The following is a 16,502-nucleotide window of genomic DNA, read 5'->3' on the forward strand; positions in this document are numbered from 1 at the left end:
AGGTTCGAGTCGGGTCGCGGTGAAGTGTGTCGACGTGTATAACTACGTCGCATACAGTACGTATTATAAGCTTAGAAGATGTGCGGAAACTTAAGTTTACATAGAAGTGCAGGATAATGTAGCCGTTTTTATAATGGTCAATAATGAAAGCGTTGCATTTTTTGATGCTGCTTAGTTTAAAGAAAAATCCAATTTCATTTTATAGAAATGCATCTCTTGTCGCAGTGCAAAGCTTTACCGATTCAACGATTAGCAGACCTTATGAACCTAATGATCCTTTATTCCGTGTTTGTTGTCATTGCTTCAAAAAAGCAAAATTAAAAGAATGAAAATCTAAAAGCGCCAACGAATGTTGTACATTTAGTTCATATTTAGTAGTTCTTTATACGCGGTCCGTTTCATCTTGACAATTCTTACAAATGGGTACTACACAAATTTTCATGACAGCTGATGGCCACCTGTTCCAGCTGAACGCAGCACGCGTGGGGGTATCCAAATGTACCCGTGACACCCGTTTTACTTGATCCGGCTTCAATCGGAAAGATATGTATGGACGATTGTTTAGATCCCGTCCAAGCTTTAATATATACCTGTACACAAATAGCGAACTAATATCCGAGCTAACATTAAACTTTCATGTGACGCTTCAATTACGATGTCTATGGCATAATCCCATGAAGCCCAAATTAGTTTCGTTTGGGCTCTGCGAGTCCTGCATAAAATGCGCCTATAACTAGTAAAGTATTTTAATAACTAATTCATAGTTTTATATATATATATATATATAGTATAGTATAGGCTGACTGAAGTATCGAGGTTTCCCCGTACGAGGCGCCGTGGTCATAAATTTAACAACACCACTTAACCCTCGGTCCGTATGCGGACTCAGGAGGCCATATAAATTTCATCGCTGGGTCTAATTGTAAGTACTTGATATTCTGATTTGCCCTTCTTTTGGAAATAATTGATTGTCTCTTGTTGTAACGTTTGCTTAAAAAAAAGTTATTAGATACTCTTCAAAATAAGAGCTACATAGTCAAGGGCAAATCATCATAGGAAAGCAGATATGCTGGTACATGATATGTCAATCGAGCCAGTATTTTAATGGCAGTGTTTAAGGGCAATGAAATATACATATATCCGTAACAAGTCTGTCCTTATTCTCGAAGCCGTCTAAAATTAACATCTGGCCATAATTTTCCAACGCATAGTCTTGCTGAAATCACACTCGCGGAAGTTTACATTTCTGAACTTTCATTTCAGCTCCTTATTCAACTACTCAATGATATTAAGTTTAATTTTTACCAAGTACTTAATGTCTTCGCACGTATAGTTACTATGCATTACGTTGCATCAAAATTACATTTTCATTTTCTTAGCGTAAGTAGGGCTGTGGACTCGCCGATTCTCACATATCAGTGCGTTGACGTGGTCAAGTTCGAACGGCTAACATGGGGTTCAGAAGACGCCCCCCGACCCCCAGTCTAACGTCTGAACAACAGTAAATGCAAAATATGTCGAGCCCATGTTGATAATGGACATAAATAGGCAAATGTGACATTTGTTGTTTTTCAACCACCACCATTTTTTGAACCAGACTATTCGTTCGTGTTGAAACTGTGCTAAATAAAAAGCCGAATTTATACGAATTTTCGATAGCTCAACTATATATTCATCGAAGGCTGATATGGTCGTACCTCATAAAGCCAGCAAATGTAATTGTAACTTTCATTACTTAACAACACATTACTTTATTATTAAAATAACTATTGCTTAATAAATGTTTTAATACAAATTATGAAATTTTAATAAGTTTCATGCGTGTTTTATTTGGCTTAAAGCGTTGTGAAAATGTTCAGCCTATACGATGGGGTATGCAATCCGTATTTTATAAGTCGTTGTTTGTTCTAGATGTCTACTTAGTTAAACGACGTCGCTTACACTTTCCTCTGTGAACGATTAGTTGGAAATGTGGGTTCTGAGCTGAGTTTGGGAAGCAGTCGGTAATGGTCACTGCGGCCGGGTCAACAAACGTAGGCTACGACAGCATAAAAGTACGTCGGAGAACAACCCCGAAAAGCAAGTGACGAAGGCCGCTCGTCAGTAGGCTATTAAGGACAGACCAGAAAAGGTACCATTCACAGTGTTAGCTGACCGCTTCTGCTACGATGGGAAACCTACTCGCTAAAAAGGCCACCCTCATGTCGTTAGGCGGACGATTAAGTACGACGAATGGAGCGCTAAGGCGTATTAACAAAACGGGGCCTTTCTCGCCATTCATTGTTAGTTTTCTACAGTTTTCAAGCTGGACAAGAGAGCGCCGGACACATTTCCTTGTAGCAGTTTAAATCGTCCGTGGTATCTGGTTTGTGTGTCGTCTGCCTAGCGTTTTTCGAAACAACTTGCAATGGTATCTTTTGTTGGCACTAACCATTGTACTGTAATATAGCGGTAGAATTTTCAATAGATAATTCGAATTGTTTAATTTGGGAACGCATAGTTTTGCTTTCCTTGAGATACATATATGTCTCTGATACCAGTGAGCAACAGAAGCCGATAATGTGGTACTAACAGTTTTCGGGTATCAGTTGGCATTCATTTTACAGCATATGTGTATCTGGAATCGTATATTTATTTTTTAACTGTATTTAGAGTAGAATCTGTTAACTGTTTTCTTCCTTTTTGAATAAAAAATCCCTATTGATGTTTTTGTTATGCTTATGGTTTATTTTGTTGTTTATACCATAAAACATCCTTAATGTGAACAAATCAATCACATTCGATTTACACGGTATGACACGGCCATCAAATAACAAACATCTGCGGATTGTTCTGCCCTTCCCTTGATCTTATTGTTAATCGCTCATTAACTTCTTGATCGTGTACATCTTGCGGGGCACCGCGTCACGGCTTTTTACAGCACAAACGACATAGCAGATAGTAAAGAACAACAGTTGTCACTAGCGTGGGCTTACCGCGGTTTTAGGAGGGTTAATCGAAACTTTTAGCTTGACTGGTAATGTATAAGATACAAACATGTATTTTTAACTTGACTTTTCTAGAAAATTGCTAAAACGATTTCATCAAATAAGAACCTGCAAATATCGTACGGTACAACGCTGTCGGGTTCTTGATTTCATCCTTGCGCTATTGACTTACAGATGGATTTCGCGTTTTAGTTATATGAGGGATAGCTTCATTGAATTCTCAGTTAGATCAACCGGGTTATTTCAAAGCCGGTCTTTTAATTCAGTGTTTATTAAGCATACCTCTATGGGGAAGCTTTTTGGTATCATTAGTAAAATTCTAGATCGAACTGAGAAGACATTATGGATCTTTCCTGCGAGGATCTACTATATTGTTTTCCGGTACCATTGCATCTAGCGTGCGTAGGCCAATCAGTTATCGTAACTGGACGAAAATTGCAGTAGTAGTAGTTTTGGGAAGACAGATAGAGTGCGAACCTTATGCCTGACTCGGGAAACGTCTATGAAGTGATTCTTCGTCGTCTTGTAGTTTTTTTTCTTTAGCTTGGGAGACGTGGCAAATAGCCCCCTAGGTAAGTAACTAGTGTAACTTGAGCGTGCTGATATTTCCTGGTCATGTTTGAACTTTTTACAGAATAGGCTGTTCATAGTGTAGCTCTGTTCGATCGTTCCCAGAACTACATCTACTGTATTGTCAGTGCGCGAGGATGGTCCGTGTAGTCACGATAAAAATCAATATAGTGCAGAAGGAAATGTGCCGTCAAGCCTTAAAATTGTAACAAATGTATAGAATACCCGTATTCTAAACCTAGCAGAATATAAATGACATTTTGTAAAAAGTAAAACTAGAGCTGGTGTTCACTGCCGTAGAAGTCTACTTGTACTCGCTACTTTTACTAATATCTCAACAAGTCCACTAAGAAAATATAATAACATATAGGCACGACATAAAGTCAGCATAGTATCAGATAATGACCGGGCTATGTATTAGTGCATACGTTTGTTACCATACATTGGTAGCTTAAAGGAGCAGTACCAACTATGTAGTACCCTGTATTACTTACCCAATAAGGCGCTCTTCTAGCCAGCTGTCGCGTTTTTTCTTCCTCATATACATCATTGCCGACCGATCGTATCGAGTTGAACTACTAAAGCCATTTCGCCCGCAGCTGCTACAGGTCTTTCGTAGAAAACAGGACTTGGTTGACCGCGACCCGTTACGCCATTTTGCTGACGATTACCGTTTCGTCTGTTAAGATCAGTTGTCGGAAGCCTATTTGATGTGGATTGTACAGCCGGTTATTGTGGGGTAGACGGGACAACGACTTAGTAAACGGCAGACAGACGTACGCTGATAGACGTGCATTGTCATCTCAAATGATGAACTAAATTACTTTTTTCCCCGTTCTCGCTGCTTTTAGCAATGGCGCCTGTAACAATTAAAGCTCAAAATTTTTTCTCGTCCCAGTACAACATATTATTTATCAGTATTTCTCTATGGAGGATCCAGAAAGTCCCGAAGTCCAGCAATCGACATACGCGACGCATCCCGTGCCTGCCGTCCAAGTTGCCTATGCGGGTAACGACAAGAGCCGCAACAGACTGCAGATGTCGCTCCAATTGTACCTTCATGCTGCTGCTGGTACAAGGAGAAACCGTACATACACGGACAGACACATATTGTTGTGGGAATCGAAACGGAGCAGTTTAGGACAAGACCATATAAGAAAAAGGGCAAGTCAGGCAGATAAGACTGACACTAGGGCCAAAGCACATCGAACACTGAGCCTTGGGGGGCAAAAATAAAGACGCACCCAGTAGTCACAAACCCACGCCATCATTAATGAAAGCACGGGGGACTCGCTAACCTCGATCGCTTGCCATCGCCACACACACACCGTCGTATTGTCGTCGGAAATGCACTGTCTGGCCTACTTAGGTCCAGCGCATAGCTGTGGACGTTAGACACAATAGGAGATGTGACGCAAAGCGAAGTCCAAGGAAACAGGCGGCTAAAAGCAATTGTCGTTGTTGGGGAAGTACAGTCGACCTTCATCGTTCATCTGGTCTTTGCAAACCAGCCGGAGCGAAAAGAGCATAGACTGCCATAGAAGCTCGGCAGAGACGAACCAAAACCTTACAAACAGCAAACGGCAAACGGCAAACAGGGACGGCTTGGACGGCCCACGGATCAATCTGCCTTAGCAGAGGATACGCATCATCTAACAATAACAATAGCAACGTTCGATTCCCCGCTAAACTCATTTGTGCGTGACAGTTTTGCTAAATCGCTATAATCAAAGACAGATATCACTTTAGAATCATAGCAAAGGTAGCGAACTCGAAACATGCAAACAAAATCTAACAACAGCCGGTGATGAAACCGACTATGAACTTATCACAGAGTTACAGAGCCACCTTTTGATTCTGAATTACGTTTAGAGGCCTAATTAATAATGTGGTTAGAGGAAGCGGTAAAGGCTGTTTAGGTGGAAAACAAAGCAACCCATAAAGGAGATATCAGACGCGAGAAATGTTTTTAAAAATTTTATGAGAGATGTAGACGAGGTTGTTAAATCCTCTCTGAAAACATAAAGAAGGTAACGTGGCCTAAACAAGGAAAGAATTAGGGCTAGTTAGCCTATGGTTGTACCTGCGGAACAATAGCTATTACGTAGATATAGCTGTGTCGTATCACAGTTCTCCCAAGCCTAGAATATGTTAGTCAAAGTGCCGCAAAAAGTATGAACTACTCATGTGCCCAAATACGAATCTTTAGTATAAAGGATTACCGAAATGTTGATCCTCACACAATAATACGTCGCGGCCTCGCATCACGGACTTCGGTTTTCCGAGATGTTCTGTTATTTTTACGTTCGTCATTCATTTGCTACATCTCGCAGTTGACGATCCCTATATGTTTGATATTACAAGATGAATGTATAGCGTTTGTTGGTATTTTCTAACTTCGAGAAGGCAGCTGTAAGGCCTTGCAGTCAGGTTTCTATCGTTGAGCCATGAACCAGTACGAGCACAGTAATTGCCACCTATGTTGTTAACGTTATTAATAAGTTAACCATAGTTGGTTCGTATGGCCTCTTCCATACGTGTCGTAGGTGTAGGGTACTGTCGTCTGATACGTGGTTCGTACGGGGAACCTCCATAGCGGTCGTTTTGACCCCCATCCGCTCAGACGTGATCATTCTATCGTCGAATTGTGCTGACTTGCTCTCTTGTTGTCGGTGCATACATAATGCGTACGCTGCGACGTGTGTTGTTACTTGTTCGCGCCGCTGCGTCACGGTCAGCCGCTGTAGATGTATAGGTGGATTGAACCCGAACTAGGTAAACTATAATTATTGCCATCAATCTATATATCCTTGTCGTACAGAATCATCCCTTTACACAGGAGTGTTTGCCAAAGCGTCTCGTATACCCATTACGCATTCTTGAACTTCAAAACCGAATATGATAGTTAAGTTTTATAATTGAATTGGATCTAATGGTAATTACACGCTTCCTAGCGTCTATAGTGGCCTAGACACGTACTCTAACGCCACTGTAGTACTTTGATAGCGCTTTACGTGCTATAGTGGAAGGATAGGGAAACATGTCTTTTACGAGTATTTAGTTGTCGTATGACATTATTTAAAATTCTATAGCACGTATCGTGCCACAGATATATTGATCACTACCAAAATTCAAAGCGCCTTCCGCATTACGTTATACTCTGAGTATTCGGTCGTCAGAAATGAATTGAGGCGTTCGATGACTATCGAGAAGTCCACTCGAGTCTATGGACAGAATAAGCAAATTGAAGCACGACCAAGTGGCCCGTGGGGATTCCGCAGCTAAGATCTAGTTAGCAACAACACAATAAGCCAATTTTCGTCTACGCTAGCTCAGAATCGTCTGCTGTTATAGCGTTTATTGGCTATACAATATCGAACCGCTCCTAGGATCCCTCGCAATACTGTTCGGCTCAATTCCTCCCTCTTGGCTTTATATACCGTTATGTGTATGCCACCTATTGTCAGTAATCAGGCGGGGATCTCTTTACTAGAGGTCACAAGTATCTCTGTGGCAGAAGAGCCGCTAAATGAGACTTAATCCAATTTGCGAAAAATCATCAGCTCTGTATACTTACTTATCGATTGCTTACAAGCACTGTCTTGGACAAACAGTCTAAATTCGCGCCTCAAACAATAGCAGAACTAGGAATAACTGTTTTGTCATGGAAAACACAATTCTGGTAATCGAAATTAAAGCCATCTTGAAGTTAGAAAGTTGGGCTAAATTGGGTAGTTTTGATCAGATCTAATATTGCTCAAGCGGCTATAAAAATACTAATGAAATTGTCGTTTCTGCGTGAAATTAGAGGAATACAGTGATGCTTTTAAACGGTGGCATTCGGAAGTCTCGTAAAATTCTATATTTTCACCCTAGACATTTAAGACATCATTCGTGATTCTTTTGACGATAAATTCGGGCCGGCGAATCTCAAATTAGAAGCTACCGCAGCTACTACTGAAGAGTGCTGCCGACATACGCCGTCCCTAGAAATGGTACTGTTGTCGAACTTACTCTCAATAGTTCAACAAAAAAATCCGTTGTATATACTTCATTTTATATATATATACATATATATATATATATATATATATATATATATCACACTTAACATAGAAGACAACTGAGAGTCTGATAAACATATCAATGTAATTATGAAATCTGCATTATGTATGAAGCACCGTTTCTGCCCGCCTGAACCTTTTATAATTACCGAAAAACTTAAACTCGTAATCGCTAACCTTGCGTACGGCACTTTTCTACGTACCTTTTTTTGAAAAACAAATTTATAGAAAGTGGAGTAAATTGCAGCATTTTTGTTTATTTAACTGTAAAAAAAAGAAGTGTTAGTGAAAGCTCCAATGTAGCGGACGAAGCGGGTGGATAGCATCTTTGTTTGGCGTGTACAGAAATGTGTGAGGACATAGGGGAACTCATGCTATATTTGCAAAATTGTCATATGACCTTTTAATTAGAATAGGATTCAACTACACTCTACATCAACAAACGCTGTTTCGTCTAGCGGCACACCGTATCGCACGAGTTCTTTATGATTCATCGCGCACCGAGACAAAAATCCGCTTGAACCCATCCTAACGAAAAGTACACGACCTCCAGCTTCTACATGCATGTGTCAACATTCAGTAGTAGGAACGAATTCATTTATCAAAAAAGAGTTATAACAAAAGAAGTTCGTTGTCTACCTGGAATAGTTCAATTGTGACCTACTCAGAGTTCGGTGTAGGGTATATAGCAAAATTGGATGAAGCTGTGCTTCCGTAACATTAGCAACCTGTATATTTTGCCTTTGTCAGGCTTGTTGCCTGTTGGCCTTCGCCAGCTTAAGTTTTCCTCAAAATGCAAATCTGACCAAGAAGGACAACAACATCATCCTCGGCAAGAACAACAATCGCGTTACCACCAAGAACATTAATATCCGTATCTATAATAACAACAATGACCAACAGCAGCGAACCGTGGCACCAGCGACCACAAAGGCAGTTTTACCATCGGCCAAGTGACCAGCGTATAGGTTGGCATACCAGCAAGGAGGTGTTTTTCCTTCCTTGTCTTTTGCCCGCTGTACCTGAATGACGACAGGCGCCGTTTGTATCCGCCCAACGTGCTAGCCAGTTGGCGCCCCCCAGCCCACTGAATGGAAGCAAGAAGCACAAGTCTAGTCACGTTCCGGCGTTTAGCTACCGTACAACACCACTGGCCACAACGGTGCCGCTACGGTAAGAGCAGCCGCAGAAGGCAAAAGAAGAAATGGCGGCTGTAACTACTGGAGCACCAGCGTGCATTTTGTGTATAGGCTGTGCAGACGTAGGTTGGTGTGGAAAAAGGGTTGAGCAGGCCATGCTGGCTTACGCCAGACTAGTAGAAATGGGCGGACGGAAACTGCCAAATAGCCAGTTAGCCTTGAAAGAGCCGGACAACAACAACAATACGGGCTGAGTGGAGCCTGAAAGCTAAAAGCTTAAGGCTTCCATAAGAAATAGTGAACTGCGTTCGATCCGCCTCGTAGTGAGCGGCGTTGCGCGTCTGGAAATGGTGTTTACTACCCGTTGCAATGGGAACGCAATGGCGCTAGAGCAGACAGTAAAGGGGCCAGACGGTGGCAAGCGAGAAATACAGCAGGGGCCAGGCTTTTTCCTCACTCACGTAGAGTTTTTGTTTGTTTCGCGAACTGTTTACGGGGCCCTTTTTCTTTCGTTACCGTCTGGGCAGCAGCTCGCACACAGGCAGACAACAAATGGTCGGTAGGCAGTGATGCATGCTCTGCGCTCGAAAGTATGTTCATGTTTTAATGTAATGACATATACAAATGCCTATGGAACATAACTTCTATGTCGAGAGAATGAATAGTATTGTTAGCGCTCATAAGATAAGTATGATAGTTGCTCACCTTAACTTGAATTGTAATAGTCGAGGGACTATGTGACTTCTGGTTGTCGTAGTAACATTATTAACAGTGACTGTACTATATGTACACTATAATTGAAATCGATTGGCCACGCTGCTTACTGAAGTAATGCAAAAGCAGTGCCAGGACAGATTGAGGTAAACTTCTGGGTTTTAGTCGGCGCAAGCCCCACGCCGCCATCCCGAATACCCAGATATGCAGCTAAACTGGTGTTCATTCGGGCATTTTGTTTTATGAAAGAAAAAAGGTTAAAAAAAGCTTAACTACCCCAACACTCGATGGGGCTGGAGCAAGTGTGATACACTATATACAATGCGTGGATAAATGTTGTTGAAAATGCGTTCACTGCATGCGTAAGCACAACTGTACGCACATGGGTCTTATAGATCTTACGAAATTGAAGGAGGTCGCTGTGTCTCGAGATGAGCGAATCGGATAGAAAGAACAACTAGAGATAAAATGATATAATAACTTTTATGAGAATGGATGAATCTATTCCGTTTTAGCAAAAACAACTGTTCAGTACATTAAGTGCGAGGAGGTAAAGAAAAAAATGCTGGTTAACTTATTCCGTCAATGTCGGCAACTTCAAATTACAAAAAAAAAAGCCTTGTTTTATTTACGCTACGACGTTCTGGTGATGGCTACACAACCTTCGTATAATAATAACATAATCCCTAAATATGTAAAGGCAAAGAGGTTCACATATATATAAGAGAGCTTTACATTAATAAGTTTTAATAATTAAAAAGAGGTTAGTTAGCATATAGCCAAAGCTACGTCACACAGTTAGCATGATAGATAAATTTAGCGACACCTAGTGAATTCGGGCGTAGGAATACCTCGTTTCGTATTGGCTCCTTCCAGCATTTCACTTGAAATGAAACACCAAAAACAAATAACCACAATTAGCGTTAAAACTATGTTACACTCCGCGGCTTATTATCATCAAGTCATGGGATCGCTCTTTCCGGTCAGAGGACCATGCTTCCCTACCTTTATGTTCTTCTATGTGAGCGTTGTTCTAATAGCAAGGTTCACTTACGCTTGTTTCCGTATCTCTACACAACATTATCGACCTATATCAACGTATAGCTGACCGATTAATTTCAGTCCTGCTGATGGGCTGCTCCGTTCTGCTGCAAAGATCAGAACGGGAGGTCCTTCGCACATCTGATACTTCACGATACGACACAGTTGAGACAACCGACGGTAAAAGAATAAAAGAAATATCATTGTACCTCTGACCGAAGGATACTTTTAAGACCCGAAAACACAACCACGTAGATCCTTGTGGGAAACCGTACACCGTCAGGGCACGTAAGACGCTAGTCTTCTCGCTCTCTCTCTTTCTCTCTTCATATATATATATATATATATATGTATATATCCTTCTCTATACCGAGTGGTCCCGCCCTTCTCAGGACCACAGTAGCTGCTTTAGTAGCACTAATCGCGACAGCAGTAGTTTTCCCTGCCCTTTTGCTCTTCTATTTAGCGAACTCCGCTTTTCTCCTGTCCACAAAAGCCCGATCCGACTCCGGGCTGCACTGAATACTTCCGCACGCTCTCCTGATGACCAGGAAAGACGCGTGAGAGATCAGAGAAAACCTACCCGTTATCTTTTGTCCGGAGCGGGGAAAAGTTGCTTCTTTTTTCCTGGAACAAGGAGGACAGCGCTGGCGAGGGACAATGTGCAATAAACAAATGAAAATGGACAGCGAAATAAGTGCAAGGATTACTTATATCTATTACCCTGCTAGAAAAGTAGGGCCCGAATGCAGACTAACTGCGATGGGTGAGTCCGCGAAAATTTCAGGATCTCCCAAGACGAGCGATTGAACGCTTAATCGATATAGAGAGGTGCTTGGCGTACTGTTGAATCTTAAAGTGGTATCATTAAAATTAGTCAACTTGTTCTAAATGTTCGTGCCAGCGCGCTTGATGACCAGCGTATGGCGGCAATAGAAGAAAGAGACCATAGATTTCTGTGTTGGACACGATTTTCGACTTAAGTTAGGTTCACTGCTATTATTATCTTTTTATTAACAATCGGAAATATTGGGTAATTTAATTAGACAAGCATAGCATATGAACTGCCATATTCATTTGTTAGTGTTCCACAGATATAATGAATGGAACGAATGAATGGAAGTGTATTTGCCTGCTAATCTTAGGGACACCTTGTGGTTCAGGTTCGAACCCGAACATAGACAGACTTCGTTTCGTGCCGGCAGCCAGCCATCCGATGAAGTACCTAACAGCGACACCGGACGTAAAGCACATGGAATGAAGTCTAATGAATTCATAGCTTCGGTGAGAGGCGAACTGTTACATCAGCAAGCAATGAAGCTTCTCAACATGTCTGAAGGAATCAAGTAAATATATAAACATAAGTACAAAAATTCATGTTCATAAGGTCCTCTGACTTGAATATAAGTTCAGAACCAAAAACAACCAAAGGGTATAAAGTATAGAGCAAGTGGAAAACTTATATGTAGAGGCTGGCTAATAACGATACTTCTGGCATTATAAATATATTCTCTTAATTGCTTAGGAATGACTTCGGTTCGAAAATGCTTATTGAAAAAACATCACTATATACTCCCGGCTTATTTAGGCTACCCTACTGGCCAATACTGGGCATACTTTATGGCCATTTCTCGCGTCTAAACTGTTTTGCTGTAAGGTATCGTTCGAGCTTTCTGTATGTTTCCCGCTCTTGTAGGCCGCATGATTCAACCGCTTCAACCTTAAATCAGTTCTATGCGAGGTCTGGAGGGTGCCCTATATAAAACCGGGAGTCGCTAACGGGAGTCTAAGCTCTCTTCGTTCCAACGGGTATAAGGATTTTCAGCGTCCAACCTTAAAGGATTGTGAAACGTCGAAGAGATGATCTAGGGCTGTCGATAATCTTGGATCATGACTGGGCCACGCTTAGCTTAACTAGTAAATTATTTAGACGAAGACTCATTTTAGGCTCACATCTTTTGTCGCGTTGGGTACTCGCCTCTGCAAAAGAGCTATTGCTACACTCGTCACCTGCGACCTAGCCGACGACCACTTGGCCGTTCGTAAATCATACACTCGCAAGGAAGCGAGGACCAAATCAAATATTCCTCTGCACAAGCAAAAGTGAGTACATAGAGATAATGGCTCCTGACAGCTGCTCCCGCCGCTGTTAAAATGTCTTGATAGCATCGCGTGCTTATTGATCTCAAGAAAGAGGCTTGATAGTTTAGACGGCGATACCCTATGGTGGTTACACAAAGATATTGGTTGCGATTTACCAGGATCAAGCTATCCCAAAGCGTCTCTCGCCGTTAGGAAATCGCCCGTCACCTTCCTGCTTAATCAATATACATATATTCGATCACAAATACAATGACACATGAAATGACGAAGAGTACCTGACCGATGGTACTTTAACCAGTTGAACATATTTTGACAATGACTCCTATATAGCTTGTCACTAAATCAGCCGTTTGTTTGTATTTGTACATTTATATATTGGTGCCGGTTTTTATCCTGCCGCTGTGTATTTTTTCTAGAACGAGCTCGGTAGGATTAGCTCAGAGATCCTTATATGGTTTCAGCCTTTCGTCATTTCGTTCGGAATCATTATCAACGATGGAATTTACCCAACGATCTCTGCCAGCGTCTGATATAAACCCGTTCTCTGGTTATAGGTGAGCAGCATTGCCGCAGTTAGTGATAGTGGCTGTCGCGGGCGACTTCCTACAAGAAATATTGCCGGCCGCGAGTAGCTTGGTCCACTTTTACGATATTATGACTATTTGTCTGCCTACCAAGGGACCTCTGCGAAGTTTCATGTCATAACAGGGGTCGCATCGAACTGGCCATGCTGACGGTGTAAGACGAAATTGCGGGGTAGTGGGTTATGGGGCAAGAAACAGAAGAGGACAACAAGAACAAAAAGGCTAGTGAACGGTGTGTGGTCTGTTGTGGACAACTCCGAAATGGGTGCGATATAAGACACCGTTGGCGAACTCAAGCAGCCGGCAAGGGTGCAAATGAGAAATCGACAAAGATTGGCACATTTTGTATGTGCTATATACTTTGTACACACTAGTCAAACTTAGTGCGACATAATCTATCTCTGTATCTGTATCATAAGAAAACTGCAGCTGCGTTATCTGTTGTTATACGCATTGTCGGGCACATGACCACGCCTTTTCCTATTAATGCTTGTAGCCCTTTCCGGCTACAAACATTTAAAGCACAATTGTCAGTAATCAAGTTACTGTATATTTTTCTAGCTGCATACTATATAACTCAGAACCTGTACGAAAAATACTAATTCTGATTTAATTTGGAAAAGACGCAATCCCGTCTATTTGTTAAGCTAGTTCAACCCGTTTCCAGTTGGTCCTTGACCTCAGTCCTAATTAGCCTTATTATACTGTACACACTTATGTTTAAACCTTGAAATAGCCGGAGGGCTAACCGAAAGTCAAGCCGATGAAGTAAACTAGACGACTTCAGTGGACGACGCTGCGCGCACTGAAGCCAATTGCAAAAGGCTTTTTACACTTCGTTAATAATACCATCGAGTTAATTACGCTACGGTTACGATGTAGCGCGAGCATTCAAAGTGCGTTTGTTCGTTAGCTAACGAGATACGAAAATGATGTGCTTTGAATTGCAATTCGTTATCTACAAAATCTGAATACCCATAGCGGGTCCAGTACACAAAGGTCAGTGTTTCTCCTGTAAAAGCTACCGTTGTTAACAGAGGCCTGTTTATTTCTCTAATAGATAATTAATAATTTTCTATGTGAAAACCAAGTTCGGCTGCTTCATAGACAACACCTCTACGACAATCGGCTAGTGAAAGTATATAAAAGGGAAAACGCCACTTAGATGAATAAATAAGGGTAAACTCTTATGGGTAATTGGCTACTGTGGCATGCTGAATGCGGCTCTGCTGTAAAAACATAGTTCAGTAACTATAAGGGCGGTATTATAAAGGAAGACGTTCGATTTACGTGTCATAGTACTTTTCTCAGCCTGAAAAACCGCAGCACAATGTAACCGCTGCTGACAAGTCAGGTCGATAAAACGTATTGTTTGATCGCGATACTTAATAAACGATTTCCAGAATACAGAGAACATGTTTTGTAACAGTAGAAAGGAGTGTGTAATTCAACCACACCATAAAAGATGCAGGGGGAAGACTCAAATGATTTCGAATAATGAAGATAACCCCCCAAAATGGCCTTTCATCTAAGACTTACAAAATATCATTGAGAAGATGAAATGCTTTGCTAACTTGAAAAAAAGGATGGGAAAGTGGAGTTGCGTAATTACCTTTAATTTTAATACTCTTTGTCACCACGTTGCGTTCATCGGCATTATACTATAATTCTAATGCCATGAAACAGTTTAATAGTGATTCCATGTGTTTACTAGGAAGCCACTATGAAATGAGGCGCTCAGCATCTCATCTATCTGTATTTAACATTGGGAAAAATCTTCTTCTTCTTCTTTTTTTTGCCTAATACCGCCTACACCTGGTTCATTTTAGCGCGCGTAGAACCAACAATAGGTACATTTAAATTACACCGAATCAATACATATGCAAGCGTATTTACACAGAGACCTTTAAAACAAAGTTAATAATAAAATGTTGCTAATTAGTAGGAAAAAATATATTGACGATTTTTTAATGCCCAGCCATTGGACTACCGCACTGCAGATTCACTGCAGCTATATCAATTCAAGATGGTGCTTTTTTACTCGTTACGCTCGATTTGACGGCAATGACTGTTCGTCAACCCATCACCTACATTCGTTATTTTTAGCGCGATTATTTGTTTACCTCACCGATTCCAGATGTCTATCGGCTGCTTTTATCGGCTAATGATTAGCGGCAAAAAGATGTTTTGTTTTTGGCCGCAAATGCCAATTTACAGCCTTCGCGCATTTCGTTCGTGATAGCTAGGAAATGTTGGCTGATCTGTACGAGGCTCTCTTAGAGAGAACCTAAACTTGCCCAGATTGTCATAGTGAACATCCTAATGATAGACAGTACGGGCAAAATCACATAACATACGCATTGTCGCCCTTATCTGGGCCAAGTACCAAAAATTAACCATTGATTACCTGGTTTCTACGCGAAATATATTGGTAGCGTGAAATATTGTATGTGATTGGGAGCGACGATTGTTCCCACACTCTTATAAGATTAATTTTGATTTTGTTCAGCACACGCTTAGAACATTCGTTTATAGCGATCCAGCCCATTTTTAACTTTACTACACTGTCATAACGTCACTACAAGTGTCTATTTTTCTTTTTTGTCCATCGGCATTATATATGATGTATTTTCGCTCTCCGTTAACTCCGCTCTTTGCCTGTTCGGTACTGTGAAATACGAAAAACCTGCAAAAGTCATGCAACAGAATGACATCGTTATGGCCAAATGTCCAGGCTCGAATCAGATGTCCTAACAATACCATAGAGATAGAGACACTAGACAATTTGCGAGCAGCTTTCCACTTGATCATACGAAATTGAAGCGACAAGTTCTTAATACCTGTACTTCTTATCAATACTATAGACAGTACAATACTCAGTTAACATACTTAAAATATTTAAGTTATTACCACGGTAATGATGTGTTTGTTTCCCGTACGTAGCCTGTGCCGCATGTCGAAGTTCTAGCTAAAGAGAGCTCTTTCAGCTTCGTTGATGATGCACTTGACATTGGTAAACGCGTGTCACAGCCGTTGTCGATACGGCGTTTGGGGGACACGTGGCCGCTAATTTAGCTTCTAGAGGACAGCACCTGTCTGCGAACGATCGCCGTAAACTCAGGTCGGCAGCCAACTAACAAGCAAAATCGGTGTGCTAAGCATATCTATGATTAAAAGAAGCTCTTTTTTCAGTATTTACCGCGATTATGCTAAATCAATATCGCCCAAACTAGCAATTTCCCACAAGAAGCGTTAAAAGTGGCCAAGGCCGAGATAGACGTTATTCGGTCAATGTTTGTG

General features: G+C 41.3%; 1 long non-coding RNA gene across 3 annotated transcripts; it reads right to left on the reverse strand.

The window, feature by feature from the left end:
• Positions 1 to 1,778: 1,778 nt before the first annotated feature.
• Positions 1,779 to 16,236, reverse strand: LOC111262560 (uncharacterized). 3 transcript variants are annotated; one of them, XR_015311957.1, is made up of 4 exons: positions 16,113 to 16,236; positions 15,610 to 15,888; positions 4,052 to 4,417; positions 1,779 to 2,108 (listed from the first exon to the last, which is right to left on the reverse strand). It is a non-coding gene; the product is annotated as an uncharacterized LOC111262560 (long non-coding RNA). The 3 variants fall into 3 exon arrangements; XR_002681692.2 differs by lacking the exon at positions 1,779 to 2,108 and adding an exon at positions 2,732 to 2,910 and having other exon boundaries at positions 4,052 to 4,260; XR_002681691.2 differs by lacking the exon at positions 1,779 to 2,108 and adding an exon at positions 2,732 to 2,910.
• Between the last annotated feature and the right edge of the window lie 266 nt (positions 16,237 to 16,502).

Source organism: Varroa jacobsoni, unplaced genomic scaffold (assembly GCF_002532875.2).
Source record: "Varroa jacobsoni isolate VJ856 unplaced genomic scaffold, vjacob_1.0 scaffold_674, whole genome shotgun sequence".
NCBI classification, from domain to species: Eukaryota; Metazoa; Arthropoda; class Arachnida; order Mesostigmata; family Varroidae; genus Varroa; species Varroa jacobsoni.